The sequence below is a fragment of the Rhinolophus sinicus genome, linkage group LG03 (genome assembly GCF_036562045.2).
Source record: "Rhinolophus sinicus isolate RSC01 linkage group LG03, ASM3656204v1, whole genome shotgun sequence".
Classification (NCBI taxonomy): domain Eukaryota; kingdom Metazoa; phylum Chordata; class Mammalia; order Chiroptera; family Rhinolophidae; genus Rhinolophus; species Rhinolophus sinicus.
Window position 1 is genome coordinate 22,922,867 of NC_133753.1, and position 23,766 is coordinate 22,946,632.

At 45.4% G+C, this 23,766-nt stretch overlaps 1 protein-coding gene across 7 annotated transcripts in view; it reads right to left on the minus strand.

Annotated features, from left to right (window-relative positions):
• The window catches only part of GPATCH2L (G-patch domain containing 2 like), a 51,449-nt gene extending 50,759 nt beyond the window's left edge, over positions 1–690 (minus strand). For 6 of the 7 annotated variants that reach the window (XM_074327183.1, XM_074327180.1, XM_019733534.2 and 3 more), the window contains exon 1: positions 568–690. The gene's annotated coding sequence lies outside the window, so the exon portion shown is untranslated. Of the gene's footprint in view, positions 1–255; positions 514–567 lie in introns of those variants that run through there. The other variant, XM_074327181.1, reaches the window with a different exon arrangement.
• Positions 691–23,766: the final 23,076 nt, after the last annotated feature.

The following is a 23,766-nucleotide window of genomic DNA, read 5'->3' on the forward strand; positions in this document are numbered from 1 at the left end:
GTCGCGCCAAGAAAGGGGAAATCGGTAGAAATGAGAAGCAGGCGTCGGGTCGGAGCGGGAGACTGGGCTGGGGGCGGCGGAGGAAGGAAAGGCCGGAGACAACTTCTCATTCGCGATCACCGGGGGCGGGGTGGGGGGTCAGCTCTTCTAGGATAGAAACTGCGAAAAAGCAAGTCCTGGCGACGGAGCTCTCTCCGTGCAGGGGTTGCAACCTGGCCACAGACGTGAGAAAAAGGCGTGTTTCGAAGGACTCACCAACGCCCCGGCCCGCCCCCGAGGAGTAGGGCGATCACGGTTCTGGACACCAAGCCCTCACGTTGTCCTCGGCCCAAAAAGAGCCATAAAGAGAAAAGAAGAGGTGACTGTCGCCCCGGAAACGGCCCGACTCTCATCCCCTGGGACGGAGGAGATGGGCCCTGAAAAGCAAGGCCCCGCCATCGTCGCCCCTCCCGCCGGCCGCCGAGGTCCCAGGAAGCCTCTGGCCACTCAGCCGCGGCCAGGAGCCCGAGGCCCCACTGGCACCGGCCCCTTGGACCCTGACCCTCTCAACCCACAGTTCCCCCTCACCAGCTGCCGCAGGTCCCTCCACCGGCCTCCGCTTTTTTGGCCGAGTCTCCCCGCCGGGGTTCCCCCTCTGACCTCATTTCCGGTATAGGCCGGAGGGGTGGGGCAGTGCGGAGTGGGAGGAGCTGCCTGCGCGAGAGAGCCCGCCCCCGTCCAGAGTTTCCGGTCCGCGGCCCGGCCAACTTCCGCCCTGTGGAGGGCGGGACTTTGGGGAAACCGGGAGACCAGACAATGCGCTAGAAGCGGTTGCGGTTATGGCCCCGGCAAGGCAGGGGGTGAGGAGCCCATCCCGGAAGAACCCCCCCCATTGCTGGCCTCATCTTCTTTGTGAAGGGGCATCAGGAAATTGGGCGCTAGGGAGGGGCGTAGGCCTCGCCCTTGTTTGCAGACCTACTTTTATAAAGGGTGTGAAATTGAGGGGTTATGGATCCGCATTTTGACCATCAGAGTTGGTATAACCTTTGTTGGGGTAGCTTTACTCAATGGGTTACTCAGAGTATTAAAAATACACATGCCTTGATCAACAAAACAGTACCACTGGTTTATAACTCCAAGTATAAGTGAAATATCCATGAGTTCATACTGCTGTAAGTTAATGCTATGAATACTGATCCGAATAAATTAATAAAGGAGAAGAAGAGATAACTCTGTAAAGCAGAATTCCAAGTAACTTCTGTAGATACTCCACCCTGACGCTTAACGCCCAACTTCTTAAATGTGGGCTGCGCATAGTGACTCCCTTTCACAGAATACAGTAAGAGGGGGGATGTGAGTAACTTTATAGTAGAGAAACTAGACACATACTACCTCTGCCAGGTGATCAAGGTTAACATCAACAGTGATAAATCATGTTGGCAGTATGTGGACCAGATATGATGAGAGTGGTATTTTATCTCTTGGCTTTCCAAACCCCATAACCCCAGTCTAATCATAAGAAGAAAATCAGGCAGACCTCAATGGAGGGACATTCTACAGAATGCCTGGCCAGGATTCCTCAAAATTGTCAAGGTCATCAAAGACAAGGAAGGTCTGTCACAGCTAAGAGGAGCCTAAGGCAACATGACAACTAAATGTAAAGGTGTATCCCAAATGGGATACTGGAACAGCAAAAAGGATATTAGAGAAAGAGAGAGAGAAAAAGAAGGAGGGAAGGAAAGAAGGAAGGAAATCTGGATAAAGTATGAACTTTAGTTACTAATCATATCTCAATATTGGTTCCTTAATTGTGACAAATGTGCTATATTAACGTGAGATGTCAATGGAGAAACTAGGTGTGGATGGAGAAACTAGATGTTGATGGAGAAACTATATAGGAACTGTTTGAAGTGCCTTTGTAATTTTCTGTAAACCTAAAACAATTCTAAAATTGAAAGTTTTTTTTTTTTTAATGCACATGCTTTTTGACCCAGAAATTCAGCCTCTAGGAATATTATTCTAAGGAAAAATTGGAAATGGGCACAAAAATGTTAAATACGGGTAAATCCATCTTTGCAGCATTGTGGAGGGAGAGGTGAGAAGACTAGAATAAAGCCAGAAATCTTGCAACAGTGGTTAGTCATCTAAGTTATGGTACAGCTATGGGATGGAATACCTTGTGGCCTTTTAAAAATTGATGTGGGAGAATATTTAAGGACATAAAGTGTCATCAATTTCTGATTGTGTACATTTCTGCATGACTGTTATACTTCAATAAAACTGTTACTCTAAAAGTGTAGAGTATGACTCTATTCATGTATAAAGGAAATTAAATCTATATTTGCATAGGAATATGACCAGAATGATACACTAAAAATCATCTAAAATAGATCCATTATAAACAACTACCTGTTGTTTTTATGGATTTTCAGAATTTTCTATAGAGGAAACCTACTGCATAAAGAATTAAGAGAGGAGACATAGATGATTGAGGTTTTGAGCCAGAATGAATATGAGATTGGTCAGTGTCATTTGCACAGCTAGAGAAGAAGAGAAATGGTTTGCTGGGAAGATGATTAATTCCACTCTGGACATGCTGATTTTGTGACTCCCACAGGACAGAAAGATGGAAATGTTCAGAAGGTGTCCACAGCCATCAGCCTGCTTTTCTGCTTACGTGACGTTCTCCTCCACTAATCATATCAGCTCCCGTGGTGTCAGTTGCTCCCATCAGTACTGAAAGCACCCACACTTCTTGAAATCCAACTTGTATTTTCAGCTTTATGCAAGATATCTCCACTTATTTACTCCACCAGCATCTCCAATTTAAGATGTCAAAACAAAGTTTAGTTTCTTCCATAGTCCCTATCCAATATGCCCCTTTTCCACTGTCCCGTTTGGAAAACGTCACCCCCATCATGAAGTTACCCACTTGAGAAGCTTCAAAACCATTTGTAGTTCCTGCTTCTTCCTTATACTTCTTCATCTAATACACATCTTCGTGGATTCTACTTGTACAGTATTCTTGCATCCACCCTCTCTCTTTTGCTTTCTCTCTGCCATTGGCCTCATCTGGGTAGGCAGCCACTCTTCTGGATGGTGCAGCTAGGCCAAGACTATTTAAGCTTCAACTTGTTGGGGGGCGTGGGGAAATGTAATAGACGGGCAGCTCAGCCTGACTTTGTAGAGGGGCCAGAAAGGGAAATTAGGATTTATGGAGCACCAATGCGCCAGGAACTGCCCCAGAAATGCACAGAAGATTAAGTTAGATGGTAAAATAATACCGTCATGTCGTTTAACGATGGTGATACATTCTAGGAAATGCATCGTTAGGCAATTTCATCATTGTGCAATTATTAATATCATAGCATGTACTTACACAAACTTAGATGGTCTAGCCTACTACTCACCTAGACTCTATGGTAGAGCCTATTGCTCCTAGGTTAAAACCTGTACAGTATGTTACTGTACTGAATACTGTAGGCAATTATAACACAATGGTATCTGTGTATCTACACATACCTAACTATAGAAAAGATACCGTAAAAATACAAGAGAAAAGATTTTTTAAATGGTCCACCTGTATAGGGCACTTACCATGAATGGAGCTTGCAGGACTCGAAGTTGCTGTGGGTGAGTCAGTGAGTGAGTGCTGAGTGAACGTGAAGGCTAGAACATTACTGGACACTACTGTAGACTTTATAAACTGTCCCACAAGCCCTCCCCTGCTTCCTTCTGACAGGGTCAGAAATAGAACATCGAAGCTGTCAGTGCTGCTCCGTGAACGGGTGTGGGCTGGATTGATTTTGATTAGAAATATCAAGGAGAAACTGGCTGGGTCAGGCATACATCACCGTAACAGTGACTGTCAGGAGGGAGTGAGAGGTGGCCTGAGGATCAGTAGGAATAAGAAATCAAGATGGAGAGATCGAGGAACATAGGAAATTATCATGGCAATGTGATTTGGTCTATTGCATGTTGGAGCAGTGGTCAGATTAAGGAACTTTGTGGTATTCATTATTTTTTAAGGTGTTTAATGTGGAGAAGATGAAGAACTGAGGACTCAGTATTTTGACTTTGGAAATTTGTTTTTGGTTCCATTGACCCCATGTGGCACGAAGGGCTCTCTCTGGCATTGAACTGATGGAAGAAATAAAACTTATCTGTGCTTTACATCATTATAACCTGAAAATATTTCCAAAGTACAGACACAGGCTGGCTCCACACCACCACAGAAAGCTTTTACTAAACTGACAGCGTGCCAGGAACTGGCCCTGAAATGCATAGATTAGTACCAGTTCCTGTGGACCTGTGTTTCTGCCCAGCATCTTAGGTCCTCAACAAAGAACTTAGAGCAATGCATCTGAAGACCATCAGGCTGCATCTTGGAGGGCTGTAGTGCCCTCTGAATATATAGTGCTGGGGGGACAGGTTTCTCGGTGCTGCAACAGATCAGTGGCTGACTGACCGGAGTATAATCTGTGCACTCAAAATTGAGGTGCCGTGAGTCAGAGGGATCTATTGCCAAGCCCCACAGATCTGATGCCATTAGGAAAAAAAAAGTCCTCCTGAACCACATTCCCATTTCCTACAGAAAATGCAGCTTTGTTATAGTCATACGGGTCCACGTATATATGCAGCGCGTGGTTGACGGAAACTTTGTTATGCATGACTGTAGTAGTTAACATCTACTGAGCACTCAGGAGGTGCCAGACACCATTCTAAATTAACTCAATAATCCTCACAGAAATCCCATGAAGTAAGTACTCTTATCTCCATTTTACAGATGAGAAAACTGAGGCACAGAGCGGTTAAGTAGCTTGCTCAAGGCTGCACAACTGGTAAGTATGTAACCAGGCAGAATGACTCTAAGAGCTGTGCACTTAACCACTACATTATAAGGACTCTAATATGAATGTGAGTGCTTACCACATTGAATGCACGTAACGATACCTACACACATATAGGATATATATTAATTATTAGACATGTGAATTATACAAAAAGATTTGTACCTCCATTATTTAGTGACAAAATCATTCAATTAATCCTCAAAATTACCCTTTAATGTAAGTGCTATTGTCCTGATTTATAAAGACGAGGAAACTGAAGCTCAGAGAGGTTAAACAGGGTCGCATAGCTGGTGTGAAATAACTGTGACGGAACTAGGCTTCTGCCTCCACAGGATACGCTTTTTCCTGCACTTCCTCCTCTGCTTTGGGGAGGTATTTGGCAGGTATGGCCTGCACTGACATTCAGTCAGTCCATCAGGATATATTTAGGGAGTATCTACCATGTCCTAAATATACGAAGGTGTATCCATGAACATCATGTACAAAAGTCCCTGCCCTCAGGATTCTTTCATTCCAGGGAAGGAAGACAAACGATTAGTGGATCATTATATGAACAATCAGGTGGTGGAAATGCTTTGAAGAATAACAAAGCAGGATAAGGGGAAAGGAAATGCTGGCTGTGGGGACTTGCTGCTATTTGTGAGCTCTCTGATAAGGGCTTATGTGAGCAAGTACCTCAAAGAAAGGAGGAAATGTGCCATCCAACCATCTCTGGGATGAATATTCCAGGCAAAGAGAACAAGTCAGGGGAGGGGCCATGAGGCACCGTGTGTTAGTTTCCTAGGTAGGGCTGTTGTAACAAAGCAGCAAAAACCGGGTGGATTTAAACAGCAGAAATTTACTCTCATAGTTCTGGAGGCCAGACATCCAAAAATCAAAGTGTTGGCAGGGTCGTGCTCCCTCCAAATGCTCTAGGGAAGGATCCTGTTCTCCTCCTAGCTTCTAGTGGTTCTCGGCATTCCTTGGCATCACTCCAATCTCTGTCTCCATCTTCACATGGCGGTCTTCCCTCTGTGTGTGGGGCCTAACCCAGTAATCTTCATCTTAACCTGATAACATCTGCAAAGACTGTATTTCCAAATAAGTTAACATTCACAGGTCCTGGAAGTTAGGACTTGAACATAACTTTTTGGAGGACACATTAATGGCATCATCTTACCTCAGTCCTCCCTCTGGTCATAATTATTCATGTCCCCACCACATGCAAAATATTCACACTCCGTCCCAGGACACCCCAAAGTCTCATTCAACCACTGCCACCGGCTGGGAGTCTAGGAGGTTGTGATCTACATCAGGAACAAATGTGACTCCTTAAATATGGCTCCTCCTGATCCAATTTTCTCACAGTTCTGGAGACTTGAAATCTAAGATCAGGTGTTGGCAGGTTTGGTTTCTTCAGAGTTCTGTCTCCTTGGCTTGTAGATAGCTGTCTTCTCTCTTTCCCTCTGTGTGTGTCTGTGTCCCAAATTCCTCTTTTCATAAGGACACCAGTCTTATTGGATCAGGGTCCACACTAACAACCTTATTTTAACTTAATCACCTCTTTAAAAACCCTATCACTAAATATAGTCACATTTTGAGGTATTGGGAGTTAGGATATCAACATATAAACTTGGTGGGGGGAGGGGTTCAGCTCAACTTACAACAATTAGGTTTAAATCTACCATCAATCTATTTGCTTTCTATGTGTCCCATCTGTGTTCCCTTTTCCCACTTTGTCTTCCTTTTTTCAGATTTTTTAAAAAATTATTTTTGTTAGCTTATAAGCTATACTTCTGTATCATATTTTTAGTGGTAGCTTAGGGTTTATAAGCATACATCTTTAATTTATTTTAGTCTTCCTTCAAATAATATCATGACACTTTATGCCTAGTATAAAAAACCTGCAGCAGTGGCCTTCAAGTTCTTCTCTCCCAGCCTTTGTGCCATTGTGGTCAGACATTTTCTTCTACATATGGCAGAAATCCCATAATATATTATTTATTTGCCTTAAACAATGATCATTTAAAGAGATTTTTAAGATAAGAAAAAAATGTTATAATTTCATAAGTGCCATTTTTGGTGCTTTTCATTCCTTTGTATGGATTCAAATTCTTATGTGGTATAATTTTTCCTTCTGCCTGAATTATTTTCTTTAACATTTCTTGTAGTTCTGGTATGTTGGTAATGATTCCTTAAGGTGTGTCTGAAAAAGTCTTTATAGTGCCTTCATTTTTGAAAGATATTTTGGTGCGTATAGAATCCTAGGTTGATGGTGTTTTTCTTTCGGTACTTTAAGGATGTTGCTGTCTTTTGACTCACATTATTTCTGAGATAAACTCTACTGCCATTCTTAATCTTTTTTCCTCCATACATGGTATGTCTTCATACTATTGCTGCTGTTAAGCTTTTCTCTTTATCACTACTTTTAAGCAATTTGATTATAATATGTCTTGCATCATTTCATCATGTTTCTTGTCCTTGGGGTTCACTGAGCTTCTTGGATTTGTAGGTTTATAATTTTCATTGGATTCAGAAAATTTTCAGTCATTATTTCTTCAAATATTTTTCTCTTCTCACTTTCTCTCTACTTCTGGGACTCAAATTACAAATACTTTAGGTTGCTTTAAGTTGTTCTTTTTTTTTTTCTTTGTCTTCTCCTGTTTTTGCTTTTGTTTTTTTTCCCCTGTGTTTTATTTCGGATAGTTCATATTGCTATGTCTTCAAAGTCATAATTTTTTTTTTCTTCCGCAGTGTCTAATCTGCTGTTAATCCCACCCAATATATTTTTTTATCTGAGATGTATTTTCATACAAGTTAGATTTGGGACTTTTAAATATATATATTTAAATATATATGGCCGACCCGGTGGCTCAGGCTGTTAGAGCTCCGTGCTACTAACTCCGAAGGCTGCCGGTTCAATTCCCACATGGGCCAGTGGGCTCTCAACCACAAGGTTGCCAGTTCATTTCCTCGACTCCCGCAAGGGATGGTGGGCAGCGCCCCCTGCAACTAAAATTGAACATAGCACCTTGAGCTGAGCTGCCTCCCAGATGGCTCAGTTGGTTGGAGTGTGTCCTCTCAACCACAAGGTTGCCAGTTTATTTCCTCAACTCCCGCAAGGGATGGTGGGCTGTGCCCCCTGCAACTAGCAATGGCAACTGGACCTGGAGCTGAGCTGTGCCCTCCACAACTAAGACTGAAAGAACAATAAGTTGAAGCTGAACAGAACCCTCCACAACTAAGATTGAAAGGACAACAACTTGACTTGGAGAAAAGTCCTAGAAGTGCACACTGTTCCCCAATAAAGTCCTGTTCCCCTTCCCCAATAAAATCTTTAAAATATATATATAATATAAAATATATACAATATATAATACATACTATAATATAGAATATATATTATATATAATATACAGTATTATATATTATATATATACTTTCATTAGGTTGGTGCAAAAGTAAATGTGGTTTTTGCAGTTATTTTTAACCTTTTAAACCGCAATTACTTTTGCACCAACCTAATCAATAATTATATATATATATATATATATATATATACATATGTGTGTACCTTCCATGTTGCTCTTTAATATGCTCATAGTTTTCTCTACCTTGTTAAACACATGGAATAGTTATATAAATAACTGAAGTTGTTGTCCTTATCTAATAGTTCTATCATCTGTATAATTCTGGGTCTATTTTTATTGATTGGTTTTTCTTTACATTATAGTTGTGTTTTCCTGCTTCTTTGTGCCTGGTAAATTTTTTAATTGTTTTCTCGACATTACTAATTTTACGTCATTGGACACTGGAAATTTTTGTATTTCTTTAATTATTTAAGGTGGGAAAGTAAAGTCAGTTCTTATTACTCCATTAATGCCAGAAGCAGAAATCCCAGGTCTTGTATTAATATTACATTGAGAATCTTTTACCGGCTAGGCAGACTGGAGATGAGGAACAGTCTTATTTTCCAATCCACCAAGTCTGAACCTTTTATATTCCCTCTAAATTCTGTAGACAAACTAGTTGTTTCCCTTTTTTAGCTCATCTCTTTTTCACAGTACCTTATTATATTCAGTTAGTGAGAGCCAGTTGATCCTTCCAACATTCTACACGGAAATCTCATGATTCAAACCATAAGTTCATTAAGTATTTTTTCTGCTTTCCAGATTACTTCAGACAACAGTTTTACTGATTGCTTCACCATACGTAATACGGGTCACCTTTTTTCCAACCTGCTACAGCAGTGTCTCTATCATCTTTCCAGCCTCTACATGCTTTCCAATCCCAAAGCCATTACAATGTATGTTAGGGTTGGGTTATGCTGGGTCGGGGGGGTGGTGTTGGCAGCATCAAACTTCCAGATACCAATTGGTATATCAGTTATCTATTTCACAATAATACCAAGCCGTTCGAACATTTATTTGCTTAAAACAACATGCACTTGTTATTTCTCACACGTCCATAGGCTGGCAGGAAAGTTCTGCCCGTCTGGGCCTGGACTGCCAGTTCTTGGTTAGGCTGGCTCATATACCTGCAGTCAGCTGGGGACTGGCTGTTCTAGTATATCCCTGTCTGGGACAACTTGGCTCGCCTCTACATATCTCTCACATGCCTCCAGCAGGCATAGTGATGTTCTCATGACCAGAGGTTAGCCCTGGTATGTTCTCATGACTGGGGTAGTATTCTAAGAGAGGTACACACAGAGGAGCACATTCTAAGATAGAAACACACACCACTTTTTCATGCTTCTACTTGAATCAAGCTTGTAACTGACCAGTTGGCTAAAGCTAGTGACATGGCCAAACCCAGAGTCAGTGTGGAAAGGCACCAACAAAGGGTGTAGATACAGGGAGGCATGAAAAACCAGGGCTAGTAATGCAATCAGTCTATTCTACCCTATGAAGTAGGTACGAGTATTATTATCATCGCCCCTATTTTACAGATCGGAAGCTGAGGCACAGAGAAGTTAAGTAACTTGCCCAAGGTCTCAGCTAACGTGTGGTGGAGTTTGGGTTTGAATCCAGGTGAGTTGGCTATGGAGTTCCTGTGGACAAAGCTGTCCCTCTGGGAATAGGCCCAGGGCATGATGGGAGCCTCTAACCCATCTGGATAATGGGTCATCGGGCCTCCTCTTGGGGCCTTGCAGGACGGGCAAGCTCAGCGCTCCCCGGCTCAGCCATTGCCCCCAGAGATCATCCAGCAGCCATAGACCTCCAAGGCCTATGGAGGGGAAGCGGTCACTGGGGGAGGCCCCTACCAGTTCTTATTTCCCGGGCTCTAGTGCTTAAGGCTGCACGGTGAAGCCTTTCAGGGGTTAAAGCAAGAAAGAGAGAAACAAAGGAAGGAATAAAGTCAAGAAATGTGCCATGAAGCTTCTTGCAGCGCAAAGCAGAGAAAGTCATTTCCAACTTCTTTCATCTCCTAGATGAAGCCACTAAATAAAGGGGCAAAGCGGCGAACACAAGGGCTTTTAATCTGTCTCATCTCCTTCATAATAACTGCAAATTTTCCCTGGGCCCCTGGGAGTGAGTCTCTTGCCTCTGCTCGGCCTTATCTCCCCCTCCACATTTCGCCGGCGCCGCGCAGCTCCCGGCGTGCGCTGCCCGGGCCGTCCCGGCGAGGCCTGGGGGAGCCGGCGCTCCCTGCCTCATTGTTCCAACCGGCCCGGGGCTCGGAGGAGGGATGACGGCCAGTCAAAGGGAAGCGGGCTCGCCGCGGCTTCATTAACAGCGGCCTTTCAGCGGCGCGCATATCAGGGCCAGGCTTTTCAGAGGCGCTAATTAGCAATTTGGAGCCTTCCCCCCTCTGGAGAGGCGCCTGCAATCTAACAAGTGGGAACAGCGCTGCGCCCCTTTTTTCTTGCACTTAATATTTATTGTTTTCCATTCTCCCTCTCCTTCTCTTCCCCCTCCCACCCCGCCTAATTGTCCAGCTCACCCACACCAGATAAGGCCTGTGGCGGGGGAGGGGAAAGGGGTATACCATGAATCACTCAATTCTCTGCCGATGATAACTTTCTCGCACTGAGAAAAGTTCATCTTTCTTAGACGTTGAGAGAAGAAGGAGGGTTGATACCGGTGGGGGTGGGGTGAACACGGAAGGGTGGAGAGGTCAGAAGGCACTGCTCTAACTTCCCCCTATCCCGCCAGGTTCCCCAACTTTCCCGCTGGACCTGTTAACAGTACAGTCTCATTCTTCGGGCCCCTCTGCCCAGCAGCAACCTTTCCCAACCTATAGAAATTCAACTTACTCTTCAGCTCAGATTCCACCTCTTCTGTGAAACCAACCCTTATTGTCCTCTCCTGCCTGAATTTCCCTCTCTCCTTCTGAAATCCCAGAGCACTTCTCTTGTGGTGAATTCTGCCCATGTCATGGTTGTTTACAACTCAAGTGTCGAGACCACCAAATCTGTACAATGACTAGATCCTCCATAGAACCAGTGTACAGTAAATGTTTGTGGAATGAATGGATCAACAAATTCCCGACTGCCACAGGAGTGTACACTTTTTTTCTTACTTTTTACTCAAACATATAAATAGCACTTGCTATCTACCAGGAACTATTCTAACCACTTACTAATATTCACCAATTTAGTTCTTATAACAACCCTATGAGGTAGGTGTGATCCCCATTTTGCAGATGAGGAAACTAAGTCACAATAGGTTAAGTAACTTGCCCATGATCACAGAGCTGTTAGGCAGCAGAGCTAGGATTCGAACCCAGGGTGTCTGGCTCCAGAGAATGTATTCTTAAAATGTCTTTGCTAAGATATGATCTTGGTTTCCACTGCCTCCATAACTGGATGGAAGAATGGGCTGGGAGGGAAGCCCCTGCCAGGCACAAAAGGGATGGTAAAGGTAGCCAGGCCCTCACCTGAAAAGCCCACACAACAGCCAGACCTGGTGTTTGGCGTTTGGCCACAAAGTGAACATTACCAGGAGTGGCCTAAGCCCTGGCTCCCTGGACCATGACATTGACCTTCTGGCTAATCTGATCTCCCTTCTCCCAGGCCCACTCCACTCATCGAGGCAACAAGAGCAAATTTCCCAACAAACTCTGGGTTCTGTCACTCAGAAGTGAATAGAGTGGAGTGCCCTGCAAAGGGAGGGAGGGCAGGAGAACCCCCGAAAATCCCCTCCGAATTATAAACATATCCTCTTTAAGTACATTTCTAAGGATAACATTTGTATTACTCTGTCCTGTGCCTGCAGATAGGGCCGTGCATATCTCCTCCATCTCCCGTCCTTTCTCTCCACTCTGCTGGGAGCGGTCCCTATCTGAAGCAATGCTAGCAATCCCCTTCCCTGCAATTGTTTCGATGGAGGGGAAAAATTAATTTCTGCCTATCGTTAATTGAGAGAATTGTGTGGAAGGCGAGGGAAGGGGAGGGGGGAGGAGAGGAAGGAAGAAGGCGGAGGGGAGCAATCGTGTTATTAACCGTGTCCCTTTCATAAGCAAATATTCTGATTGCCATCAGTGAGATGAGAGGCTCATTAATGCAGGAAGCAGAGAGGTGATTAGAGAACTTTCAAGAGCTATTGAGCTAAGTAGGAGGGAGGGTTGCGGGCTGAGGGAATTTGGGAAGGACTGGGCTGGGGGGAAAGCCACCGGCCTTCTAGATGGGCTTTCCTGCTCTTCTGCCTTCCTCAGCCCCTCTCCCCAGTACTCACTTCCAAACAGCCCCCAAAGTCATCAGCTAGAGATGGGAAAATGCAAAAAAGTGAATGAAAACTTTGCAAAAGTCCCATCTTTTTAAACATTCCATCCACTCTGATGCTAAGCTAGTAGTCCATAGGTCAAATTTTCTGGCCCCCACACAGGTTTGTCTACTAGCACGTGTTTTCAAAATTATGTCATTGTGTTTACAAGATTGTCTCTACTCTCGGATTCACCACTCCCCACACTTCCTGTTGCCCCACCCTGCCTCACCTGTGTATGTACCTGCCTCATCCACAATAACATCGTTTGTAGTACAGCCCTTAGTCAGGCTGGAGCTGCAGAGCTGAGAACTGCTGGAGGCCCCCGGGTTTGGGGATGATGAGGGAGGGGGTGGTGAGAAGAGGTGGGCATATGGGATGCAGGCAGGGGTAGATGTTATGATGCCACCTCACGTCCTCCCAGCCCACCTCTGAGTTCAGCCATAGCTGTGCTGCTCAGGTCCATGTGAAACCATCCCAACCAAACCCTCCTTGAGAGGAGCCTCACTTTGCTCTCCAGTTTTCTGCCCTTGGGACTTCTCCAAGAAAAGGTACTCAGCAGTACCCCCCACACACACACAAGCACGGTGGAGAAGTATGGGAGAGTTTCTATCCCCAGGGGCAACCCTTAGCCAATGGGGGACAGGAGCCTGTGGACTGTACCCCATGCTTTCCAGAAGGGTAATCCTGAGAGGCATCCTGTACCCAGCTCAGAGGGCCTGGTGGACGTGAGTCCCGTTGCCAGTAACAGCCCTCTTTATTTATTTATTTATTTATTTATTTATTTATTTATTTATTTATTTATTTTTTATTAGTTTCAGGTGCACAAGACAAAGTAATACTTAGACGTTTATCATTTATATCCCTCACACTGAGTAACAGCCCTCTTGATAGCACACACTTTCATTGGCTTTTCTCCTTATTTGCCTCACTTTCTTCACTCCTCACTTCTGCTTCCTGGGATTATCTCTTAAACTAGCTGTACCCAGTTCTGCTCAAGTTCTGCTTTCAGGGGAACACAAACTAAGACAGTGGCCATATGTATCCCCAATACAAAGGGGAAGAGATAGTCACCAAGGAGAGGTGGCAAGCACTGCATCAGAGAATGGATCCATGTAGCTCTGGGCAGCAGTGGTATCAGACAAAGGACATGACATGCAAAGCCTGAAGAGCCAAATCCAGGAGCCAGGAAGGGCATGGAAGCTGTAGGCTGAACTCAGGTGCTGAGACAACGCCACATAAGAAGACAGAGATGAGAATACCTAGAAACTGACATTCTGCCTTGGTCAGAGAGGCCTACATGTGCTGCGGTGGCAGCACAGCCCAAGGACCAACTTCCCAGGCTGTGACCAGCCATTGCACCACGACTCAGGGTACTTCAGACACTGCCTGGCCATCTCTGGTGCTTCCAAACCCCTCCCCGTCTTCTCTCCCAAACGTGGACATGATAAAGTCCCAATGACAAATAGGAACCCTGTCCAGTCCCTCCTCACACCCAGGTCCTTTAGCTCCCAGAAGGGACCCCAACGCCTGTTTTCAAACTAAGATGCTCCCAGCTGGAGGCACAAAGAGAGGCAGAGATTGCCTCTGGAAAAGGAATCTGAGGCAGAGACACTGATGCAGGGACTCAAGGGACAGGGAACTATGACAATTCTCAGCCCCAACCCCACATCCAAAGGGCATCTGGATTCTCTTCCAGGAGCCAAATACTTCCTCCCATCATATTCTGACTCTAAAAGTAGGAGGGCCACCAGCAAGGAGACCAAGACCAAAAAGAGGCCAAGGAAAGAATAGAAAAAAGGAAAAGAAGAAAAGGGAGAAAGAGAGAGGAAAGGCACTTGGAGATTTTCAGAACAAGCTCCATTCTCTACGGTACTTTCTGTTTTAAAAAAAATGAAAAAGGAATGATGGAGAAGGGGAGAGAGTCAGACAAGTTTAATGATGTGTGTTCAAAGCTCAGATTGGAAAAATGACAGAGAAAAGCAGCCTGTTTCGGCACTAATAAATTGTTCTCTGCCGTAAGAGGCGCCTGTCGCGGCATTAATACAGGCCCCTAATACACGGGTCAGGGTTAAGTAATTCTCTCCGGCAACTTAAGCGAATAATGAAGCTGGCAGCGGCTGGTGGTGCGGTGGGAGAGATGGTCTCTGCCGCCGGCAGTTTGTCTTCATTTATTATGCCAGCGGCGGCACGGACGGGAAGCCTCCGCTGAGAAGATATCGCTTCATTTCGGCAAGGTAATGAAAGCCGGGTTGGGGGGAGGATAAACCAATTTGCCGGCTGACACTGGAAGGAGTGATTTGCGGACTCAAGAAGGAGAGAGGAGGCCTCATGCACAAGAAGGTACCAGGCGAAACCAAAGTGTGCCAAGGCCCTTCCACTGTGCAAAGACCGGCTAGGGGGCCCTGTGTGGGGACATGTGGGGCAACCCGGGGGGAAGAAAGGGGCAAACAAAGCCCAGGAGCCAGGTGAGTGGGAAGGTGGGTGGCAAGGCCCACGAGGAGTGAGGGAAAGGAATAGAGAACAGACCAAGGGAAAGAAAGGTCACCAACATACTGGGCCAAGTCTTAGGGGAAGAAAGGAAACTGAGGCAGAAGTTGGGTACAAGTAAAGGTGAAGTCTAGCCCAGCGGAGAAAGTTGGACAAACATTGCCGGGGAAAAGTATATGTAGGCTGATAGCAAACTTGAAATACCTAGAGCTAAACTATCTTTCAATGGAGAGTCTGAAGTTTCCCTAGCACACCCCGATAGTCAGACAGTTTAGGGACTATTTCCTCTACGGACAGTGTGGGCCAGTTGGGCCATCAGAATCACCTTTGGCAGTTTTTATCCCCCGGTGGTATCCTCAAGCAGTAATCTGAATTTGAGGGCCGAGAGTCTGAGGTGGTTGTTGGTGGAGTAAGCTGGAGGTGTGATCCAAAACGTGGAGCATCTCTTCCCTCTGGCATGGTCCGAATCACAGTATGACCTTCCTATGCCTGGTCTGTCTTAAAAGCAAGGTGTGTGTGGGCGGGGGGTGGGGTGGGGGGACCCTCTCCTGGGTCAGGTGTTTGGATGAGCTGCCTTGAAGTTGAGTACTTCCCTCCAGCAGTCTGGACCAATTACAGCTTGCCATTCCTCTCTTCCACATGAGAGGTAAGCAAGAGAGCAGGGCAGAAGTGGTGAAGGAACCCACTTCTGCCAGTTCTCACAGAATGTTGGTAACTGTCTGGTATGTGCTTCAAGGTCACATATTAACCAGGTGGAACACCCATAGGGACAAGCAGAACCCCAGGGATCTAGACAGGGTTATGTATCATATCCAGTTCCTTTCCAGAACACTGTTACCCTTCTGTCCTCCTTTCAGCACCAAGACCTTTGGACAGCTCCAAGCAGGCTTTCTTCCCCATTATCCTGCTTTCAAGTTCCCTAAAATTCATTCCTACCCCTTCCCCCAAGAGTAAGGTGAGCAGATCTTCAGCCATCAACAAACAGAGAAGACTCTCTACTTCCCCATCCTCCTCTTGCCAACATGCATTTCTCTCCCTCTTGCCCTCAATCCTTCTCACCGCCCCCCAGCCCCCACACACTCCCAAGTAATGCTGCCACTTTTCTCCCCTGATGTGGGTTAAGGATTTCCAATAAGGACCAAGTATTTGAAGCTTAACACTGCAGTCTCTGGAGGAGCCAGGCCAATTTCACACTAATCTAACCCATGAAGGGAGAGAGCATCGGAAGCAAAAATTACATCAAAGAGAAGTTAATGCCGAGAAGCAGGCGACATAAAAAGGAGCTGCTTTCAGTTTCAAATGACTACACCAATCTGGATTAAGAGATCAGCCTGCCAAACGCCTGTATCACCATTTCGGTGCCTGGGCACCAGGCAGAATGAAGCCTTGTCCTTAGAGGCCACTTCAAATGGGATCAGAGGAGAAAGTGAAGCTTCCACCCTAACTCCACATTCAGTGATATAGGACATACCCTGGGCTAACGGCTTTTGAGGAAAAAAACAAAAAAACAACTTAAAAGATATGAGAAAAAAGACTAGAAGGAAGCATACCAAAATGCTAACTTTGTCTTTAGGTGATTTTCCCCCTTTCTATTACTCCAAACTTTCTGTAACGAATTTATATTACTTTCATAGTGACAAAAATAAAATAGATGTTTAAATAGCAGTGGAAACTCAATGTTTTTCTCTCCATCTGGAATTGATATCTCCAGGCATTTTCCTTGGCATGACACTTAGCGCAGTTATGTTTATATGTGAAAAAGCACTTTATAAATGACTGCTGAGGATTATGTTGGTATGGTCAGAGACGGAGGGGAGGGGGCTATAAATTAAATACTAATTCTAAGGCAACCTGAGAAGCCTTAACCCTTTAAGCCTCCCCTTTCTTGCAGGCTATGGGGGCTCTGTACTGTTGAATTCTCAGCCCTTCGCGTATGGCCTGATTGAATATCATTTAGTGAATGAGTCAAGGAATGAATGGAAGGAAAAACAAAGCTCTTTCCCATTTCACTTGACCACACATAGAATTTCTGTGAAGCAGTCAATTTAGATCTATCCCTCCTTCCCCACAAGGCCCCACTTCTCCCTCTCAAACACATGACCCGCTGCCCAGGACAGAATTCTTTTTGTCCACACGCACTCCCAGAGTGACAAGGGTTACTTGATCAGCCAATACCCCTGGTTCTGACACCGCCATCAATCCATCCCCAGCTACTCACTGCTGGGCTTGTAACTGCTCCTCGAGCCTCAAGTCCACTGATCCTGGGGAATGACCCACAGGATAAAGAAGTGGAAGAGCGAGGAGAACAAGTGAACCCAGCCAGCCATGCCCCCCAGGGAGAAGCCGCCAGTCATTCTGTTTTAAGTGGGGCTGAAGTGAGACCAGCCTCCTGCCCACCCGACTCCTGCCCATCCGCAGGCAACAGCCTGACAAGTGTAAATCCCAGAATGAATGAAGGCACTGGGCCTCGCAGAGCGGGTGTCTCCGCGCACATCTCCGCGCTGATTGACTTGTCGCCTCTGCGAGGCTGACTCTATCAGCTCCTCGGCGCCTCCAATTCCAGGTGTGATTTAGTTTGGAGATGAGAGGTGACAGTTAACATTGGTACTCGTCACTGTAGATCAGACGCAGTCACGCTGCCTTTCCCCTCCCCTCCTCCGCAGCCCGCCCCGCCCTCCTCTGAGACTAGACTCCACTGTGGTCAGCATCCTGGCTCCCAACCGCCCACCCAACAACCTCCACTAGCTAGCGCTGCCTTCTTCGCCCCTTCCTAACTCCTTTGCCCCCTCCGCGTTCCCAGGGGCTTTCCCTCTACGCCTAACACCTTGACCTGACTCACAAACAGACCTGGTGGCCTCGTCTTCCCTGGGAAGACGGAGAGGCTTTGCCATTGGCCACCTCATCTTCTCTCTGTCCTGGTTAGCCCAGCCTCTGGGTACCTTCAGTCCCTGCTGGCCCCTGGTTCAGAATCCTCTGCGGGAGCCAGAGGGACACTCAGTGGTCTAGCGTTTCCCTCAACAGGAGCCCGGTTTTGGTTTTGTGTCTTTGACTTTTTCACTGAGGTGTAACTCACGCAAAATGCACAATTGTAAGTGTAAGGCGCAGTTACTTCTTACACATATAACCACCCCTGCGGCCATCACCCAGCTCAAGCTCAGAACATTTCAGCACCTTACCCGTCTCCCCCAAGGGTTGCCCCCTCTCCCAGTCAAGGAGATGTTTGGAATAAAAACCCTTGTTGAAAGGAGACCCGGATTCCATGTGAGCAAAATCCCTCAGGCCTGGAAGACCCAGAAGAGTCTAGAGATTGTGTGTGGTGAGGGGGTGTCTCTGTGCCAGACCCCAGGAAACACATCACTGGAGGCAGCCAGCGCGGACTCCACTTTGAATGGGGTGCGGGGGGCACAGGAGTAGAAAAGCTCTCAGAAGGCTACTTGGTCAGCCTCACCACCAAGCAGGGCCACATCCCAAACCACGCTGGCCTTTCCAGTTTCTGAAGAGTCACCTCTGCTTCAGCAACGTGTGACCTTGTCAGTGTGGCAGTTCATTTTTCCTCCAAACCTTGTCTTTCTTCTCTTGAATGCCATGACATTCATTCACTGGGCCTCTGTTAAGAGCCTGGTGGGTTTGCACCCCTAGTCCTTAAACAACCTCTCGCCTTGCAGGGGAAACAGACATGACCCCCAATCTCTATTCAACAGGGCTAAGTACATGCTCTGTAGAGAGACAAAGAGCCAGAGAGGAAACAGTAGTTAATCCTATCTGAGGAAGAGGGGCAGAAGACTGAAAAAAAGCAAATATAGCAAATATTTCCAATATGGCAGAGGATGGGGATAAGAAACGATGCTAGCCTTACAGTTCTAGGCTGCTTAGGTGCCAGTGGTGGGCACCCCCAGGCGTGCCCCAGCCCTCGGCAACATAAACCTAGGTAGGACATGGATAGACACACCCTTGGGATGGCCCATGCTGCGTTAGCATCGTGGAAATTCTTTTATTCATGCAACCACTGGTAATTATTGGGTGGTGAACAAGGCAGATGAGGTCCTTGCCCTCAAAGAACTTAGAGAAACAGACAGACGATCAGTAAGGTAATTTTAGGATGCAGTCATGGAAGGTATGGTCTGGAGACCCCAGATGTTTTCATTGAGGTATAATACACATGCAGTAAAGTGCACAAATTTTGGCGTACAGCTCAATGAATATTTATGTATACATACACCCAACAGTGTGCTGGTAAGTGTTTAACTGGCTCTTCAAGGGATAAAAGCCCTGATTGCAATTTTGCCTATTACTGTGGTGTAAATACTCACACCAAAGCTGATTTCAAGTCACCAACATGATGTCACTGAATGCAGAGTCGGGAAGAGATGCATATAATCCACTCTTACAAGCTGGTGTGAGCCAGTTTACGTCAGACCCAGCATCCCTCTGTGCACTGTATAATATACTCACATACTCAGACCAAGATACAGTATAGTTCCAGCACCCCAGATGTGTCTATCATGCCCCCTTACCATCAAGGGAAGATTTTTTAAAAAATTTTAATTTACAGATTTTAAAATTAAAAGTATATATATTTAAGGTATACAACATGAAGGTTTGGTATACATATACACAGGGAAATGATTACTACAGTCACGCTAATTAACGTATCATCTCCTCATATAGTTACCGTTTGTGTGTGATGAATGCACCTGAAATCTACTCTCGTAGCATGTTTCCAGTATTCAATACAGTATTATGAGGTGTAGTTCTCAAGCCTGTGCATTACATCTCTAGACTTACTCATCCTACATACCTGCAACTTTCTACACGTTGACCAACATTTTCCAAAGGGAAGTTTTTGAGAGTAAAAATCCTGGATGAGATTTGAGCCAAGTCCCTCAGGCCTTGGAGGACATGGAGAATCTAAGAGGTTGGTGAAAGGACAGTTCCTTGGATAAGTAAATACCCCTTTCTAGGTCTCTGGAAAGTGAAATGCTGAGTGAGATGAGGAATTTTTACCTTGCAAGCCTCAGAGTTCTGTGGGATCCCCAGCAATGCTTTACAGAACACTGATCAGGCAGCTGCAGGAGGGGGAGTGGACAGGCCTCCCGACACCCCACTCCTCTTGATTCAACATCAGTGGTTCCACTTATGTCTGTGGTATATACTGTATTTCTGTGCAGGATTTCACTTGAAGGAAAAGTTCTGCAGCTAAAACTAGTCTGTGCTCCTATGACTCCAAGTGGCCTCTGCAGCACTAACATGCACGGATTCTCTGACCACTGTCTGTCCCCACAAAACCTTCCTCACTCCCTTCCATCTTCACTGAGCCCTGCACTGGGCTGGAGATAGGGTTCCCACCTTCTCAACAGAACATTCTCTATCTCCCCACCCCCCAACACACACCCCCATCCTGGCGTCAGACAGCTGCTGAGAATGCAGATCCCTGACCCTTGGATACCCCATCATTTTGGGGACTGTTTGAAGGCAGGGATGTTTGAGGGGGCTATTGGAGTTCTCCCGGGCAAAGGTGGAGGCACAGGCAAGGGAGGAGAACGTGGCTAATGTCATCCTCTTCCTCCAACCCAAGTCACAATGATCAAGGACCCTACAACTACTTTGATTGACCTCAAAGTTGTTCACATATGAGAAAGAGAAAGGCAGCTTTTGACATCGGAGACCTGGCCTGGTACTCAAAGGCAGACTGTGGTGCTTTTCTGGTGACTGTAAACAATTTCCCAGAACAGCAACATCAGACAAGGCCACTCCATAACTGTGATGAATCAAGGTGAAAATAAGACTGCTTCAAGATCATGTCTAAACACAGACAAAAACAAGAGCATTGGCTAATGGGGTGACAGCTGCTTCTTCACCAATTGTAGCTTTAGCCTAGATTTATTTCAGTCTTCTTCTAGATAGGATTCATTATGATACCCAGTCATAGAATTGCCAACTTCCTGACAGCATCTAACCCAGAGCAAAGCCCTGCTTCTTTGAACCCTCCCCCCAAATCACCTATTACGAGTCCCAATCTTACAATAATTCATTTGGTCTGCTTTTGATATCCCAGAGACATCCCACAGTTCCCCCAGGCCATGCATTTGCCTCATTGCAACAAGTCAATAAGCCCAAATTTGTTCAACTACCACTGCATTCCTGCTGACTTTGGCTGGAGGACATTGGCACACTGGTGTCCCCCATTCACAAGCCTTCATGCAGAGGCTTAAGGACAGGAAGTCGTGTGCATGAGGTGACAGAAGTTGGCAGGGAGACGAGGGTGGAAGGGTGTGGTGGTGTCCAGTCAGGGAGCAAGGTTCAAATCATGAGGAAAATGGGACTCACATTTATAGGTCAGGCATATGGGTCTTTAAAAACTCATCACAATCCAGTGAAGTGAGAGGTGGAAACCCCATTTTTACAGCTGAGTAAACAGAGTTTGAGAGAGAATGATAATTTGCCAAAAACATAGAGTACATGGCTAGGACTTGGACTCAGATGGTATGGACGGAATGTTTGTGTCACCCCAAGTTCAAAGGCTGATGCCCTCACACCCAAAGTGATGGCATTTGGAGGTGGGGCCCTTGGGTGATAATTAGATTTAGATGTGGTCATGAGGGTGAGGTCCTCATGGTTGTATTAGTAGCTTTATAAGAAGAAGAAGAGACACTGGAACTCTCTGTCTCCTCCCGCTGAGCACACAGAGAGAAGGTGGCTCTCTGCAAGCCTGGAAGATGGTTTTCACCAGGGACCAAATTGGTCGGCACTTTGATCTGGGACTTCCCAGCCTCCAGAACTGTGAGAAATAAAGGTCTGTCATGTAAGCCACAGTCTATGGTATTTGAGCAGACTCAGACATCAGGGTTGTCTAATCTCAAGGGCTACACCATAGACAGCCACACTCCTTGATCATTTTTTTCCCCATTTTAGTATTAAAATTTAATTATAAAAGTAATACAAAGTAGATTATCATTGTGAAATAAATATACTATTGATAGTGTTTGATCAGCTTGAAGTCTTGGTCTGCTTTTGATATCCCAGAGGTTACCACTATTAGTAATTTGGTGTATAAACTTTTAGTGCATTTTCTATGTACTTACATATATGAATACCCTTAGAAAACATATATCATTGTTCAGTGGTGTGGTTTTATTTTTACATAAATGGCTTTCTATGTGTTGTTTTGTACCTTTTTTTTTTCAATCAGCAGTGACTGGAAGACCCACAGGTTCTGTCCTGTTCATAGCTGTGTCCCCAGGACATAAAAGAGTGCCTGATACATAGGAGGTGCTCAGTAAATGTTTGTTGGTTGAATGAATGAATGAATGAATGAATGAATGAATGAACGAATGAACAGACACTAAATCTTAGAGACTTTTTCATGTAAGTTCCCCCAGAGCTACCACACCATATTCTTTTCACCACCTTATGGTGCCCCATAGTGGGTGGGGCAGGATGTGGCTCTGTGCTTTGTGTAGCCATCCCCTATTGATGGACACTTAGGTTATTCCTGGTTTATCACAGTCATAATGCAGCAGTACGCATCATGACCATGTCACCTTGTGCACATGTGCATGTGTTTCTCTAGGAAGGACACCTACATGTGGCATTGTTGGATAATAAGGAATGCATGGTTTTCATTTTACTCGTCTCTTTCAATTAATCCTTTCAAAGAAGATTTACAATGAACACTCTTACCAGCAATGTACAAAAGTATCCATTTCTTCATACTCTGGACAATACTTGATGCTACAACACTTTTTGATTTTTACCTATTTGATGGTGGAAGTGGTACATGCTTTAACTTTTCCGCTGTTTCTTTTCATGTGATTACTTATACCAAAGTGTCTCCAGTATAATTTCTGAGGAAAATGGAGAGAAAGATGGAGGAGTCTCTGGAGTTTATTCAGGGGAAACTGGGTAAAATTATAATAGCTGCCATTTGCTGAGTACAGCCCTGTATGGATGTTAAATTGTATCTGGGAGGCAGATATATCTGCGTTTGAATCCTGGCCCAGACACTTGCTAGCAGTGTGGTCCCGAGTGAGTCACTTAGACTTTCTAAATCTTGAGTCTCCAATCTATTAAATGGGGACAATAATCCCAAAAGGATTATTGGGAGAATTAAATGAGTTAATATGTGTCAAGTTCCTAAAGTGCCCACCCATAATGGTATATTAGTGATTGTTAATTAAAAATATTATATACCGGAGTCTACATTCTTTATATATATTGAGTCATTTGAGTCTCACATGAGTTAGTCCCATTTTATGGAAAAAGTAGCTAGGACAAGGAGAGATGGAGAAATTTGTCCAAGGTCAAACACCTCTGCTCTTATGGGCAGAGCTAGGATCTGAACCCAGGTTGTCCAGCACCACTAACCCACTGCACTATTGTCAATGTTATAAAAGGCAAAGGGAGGAGCCAGTTTTTACTTTCTGGGATAGCTGTGAAAAGTGGGATAAAACTCTCAGAAAGGAATTTAGGAAGAGCCCACCATAGCCTCTGTCAGAGAGCACCCCAGCCTTGTCCAGGGGGCCCCAGCTTTCGGGGCTGGGGCCTCCTCTTCCTTCTAGCCTCACTATTCTGCATTCCAGAGTCAAAAGGCCTTGTGTCCACACTGCAGCCCCACTACTTCCATCCTCTGTGACTCGGGCAAATCTCCCACTCTGCAGAGGCTCTTATCTGCTTCTGTCACATACAGGCATAGTCCCCACGAAGACTGAAAGTGATACGCCTGAAAAGCCCTGCATATAACAGAGGCCCAAGAAAACCTTACT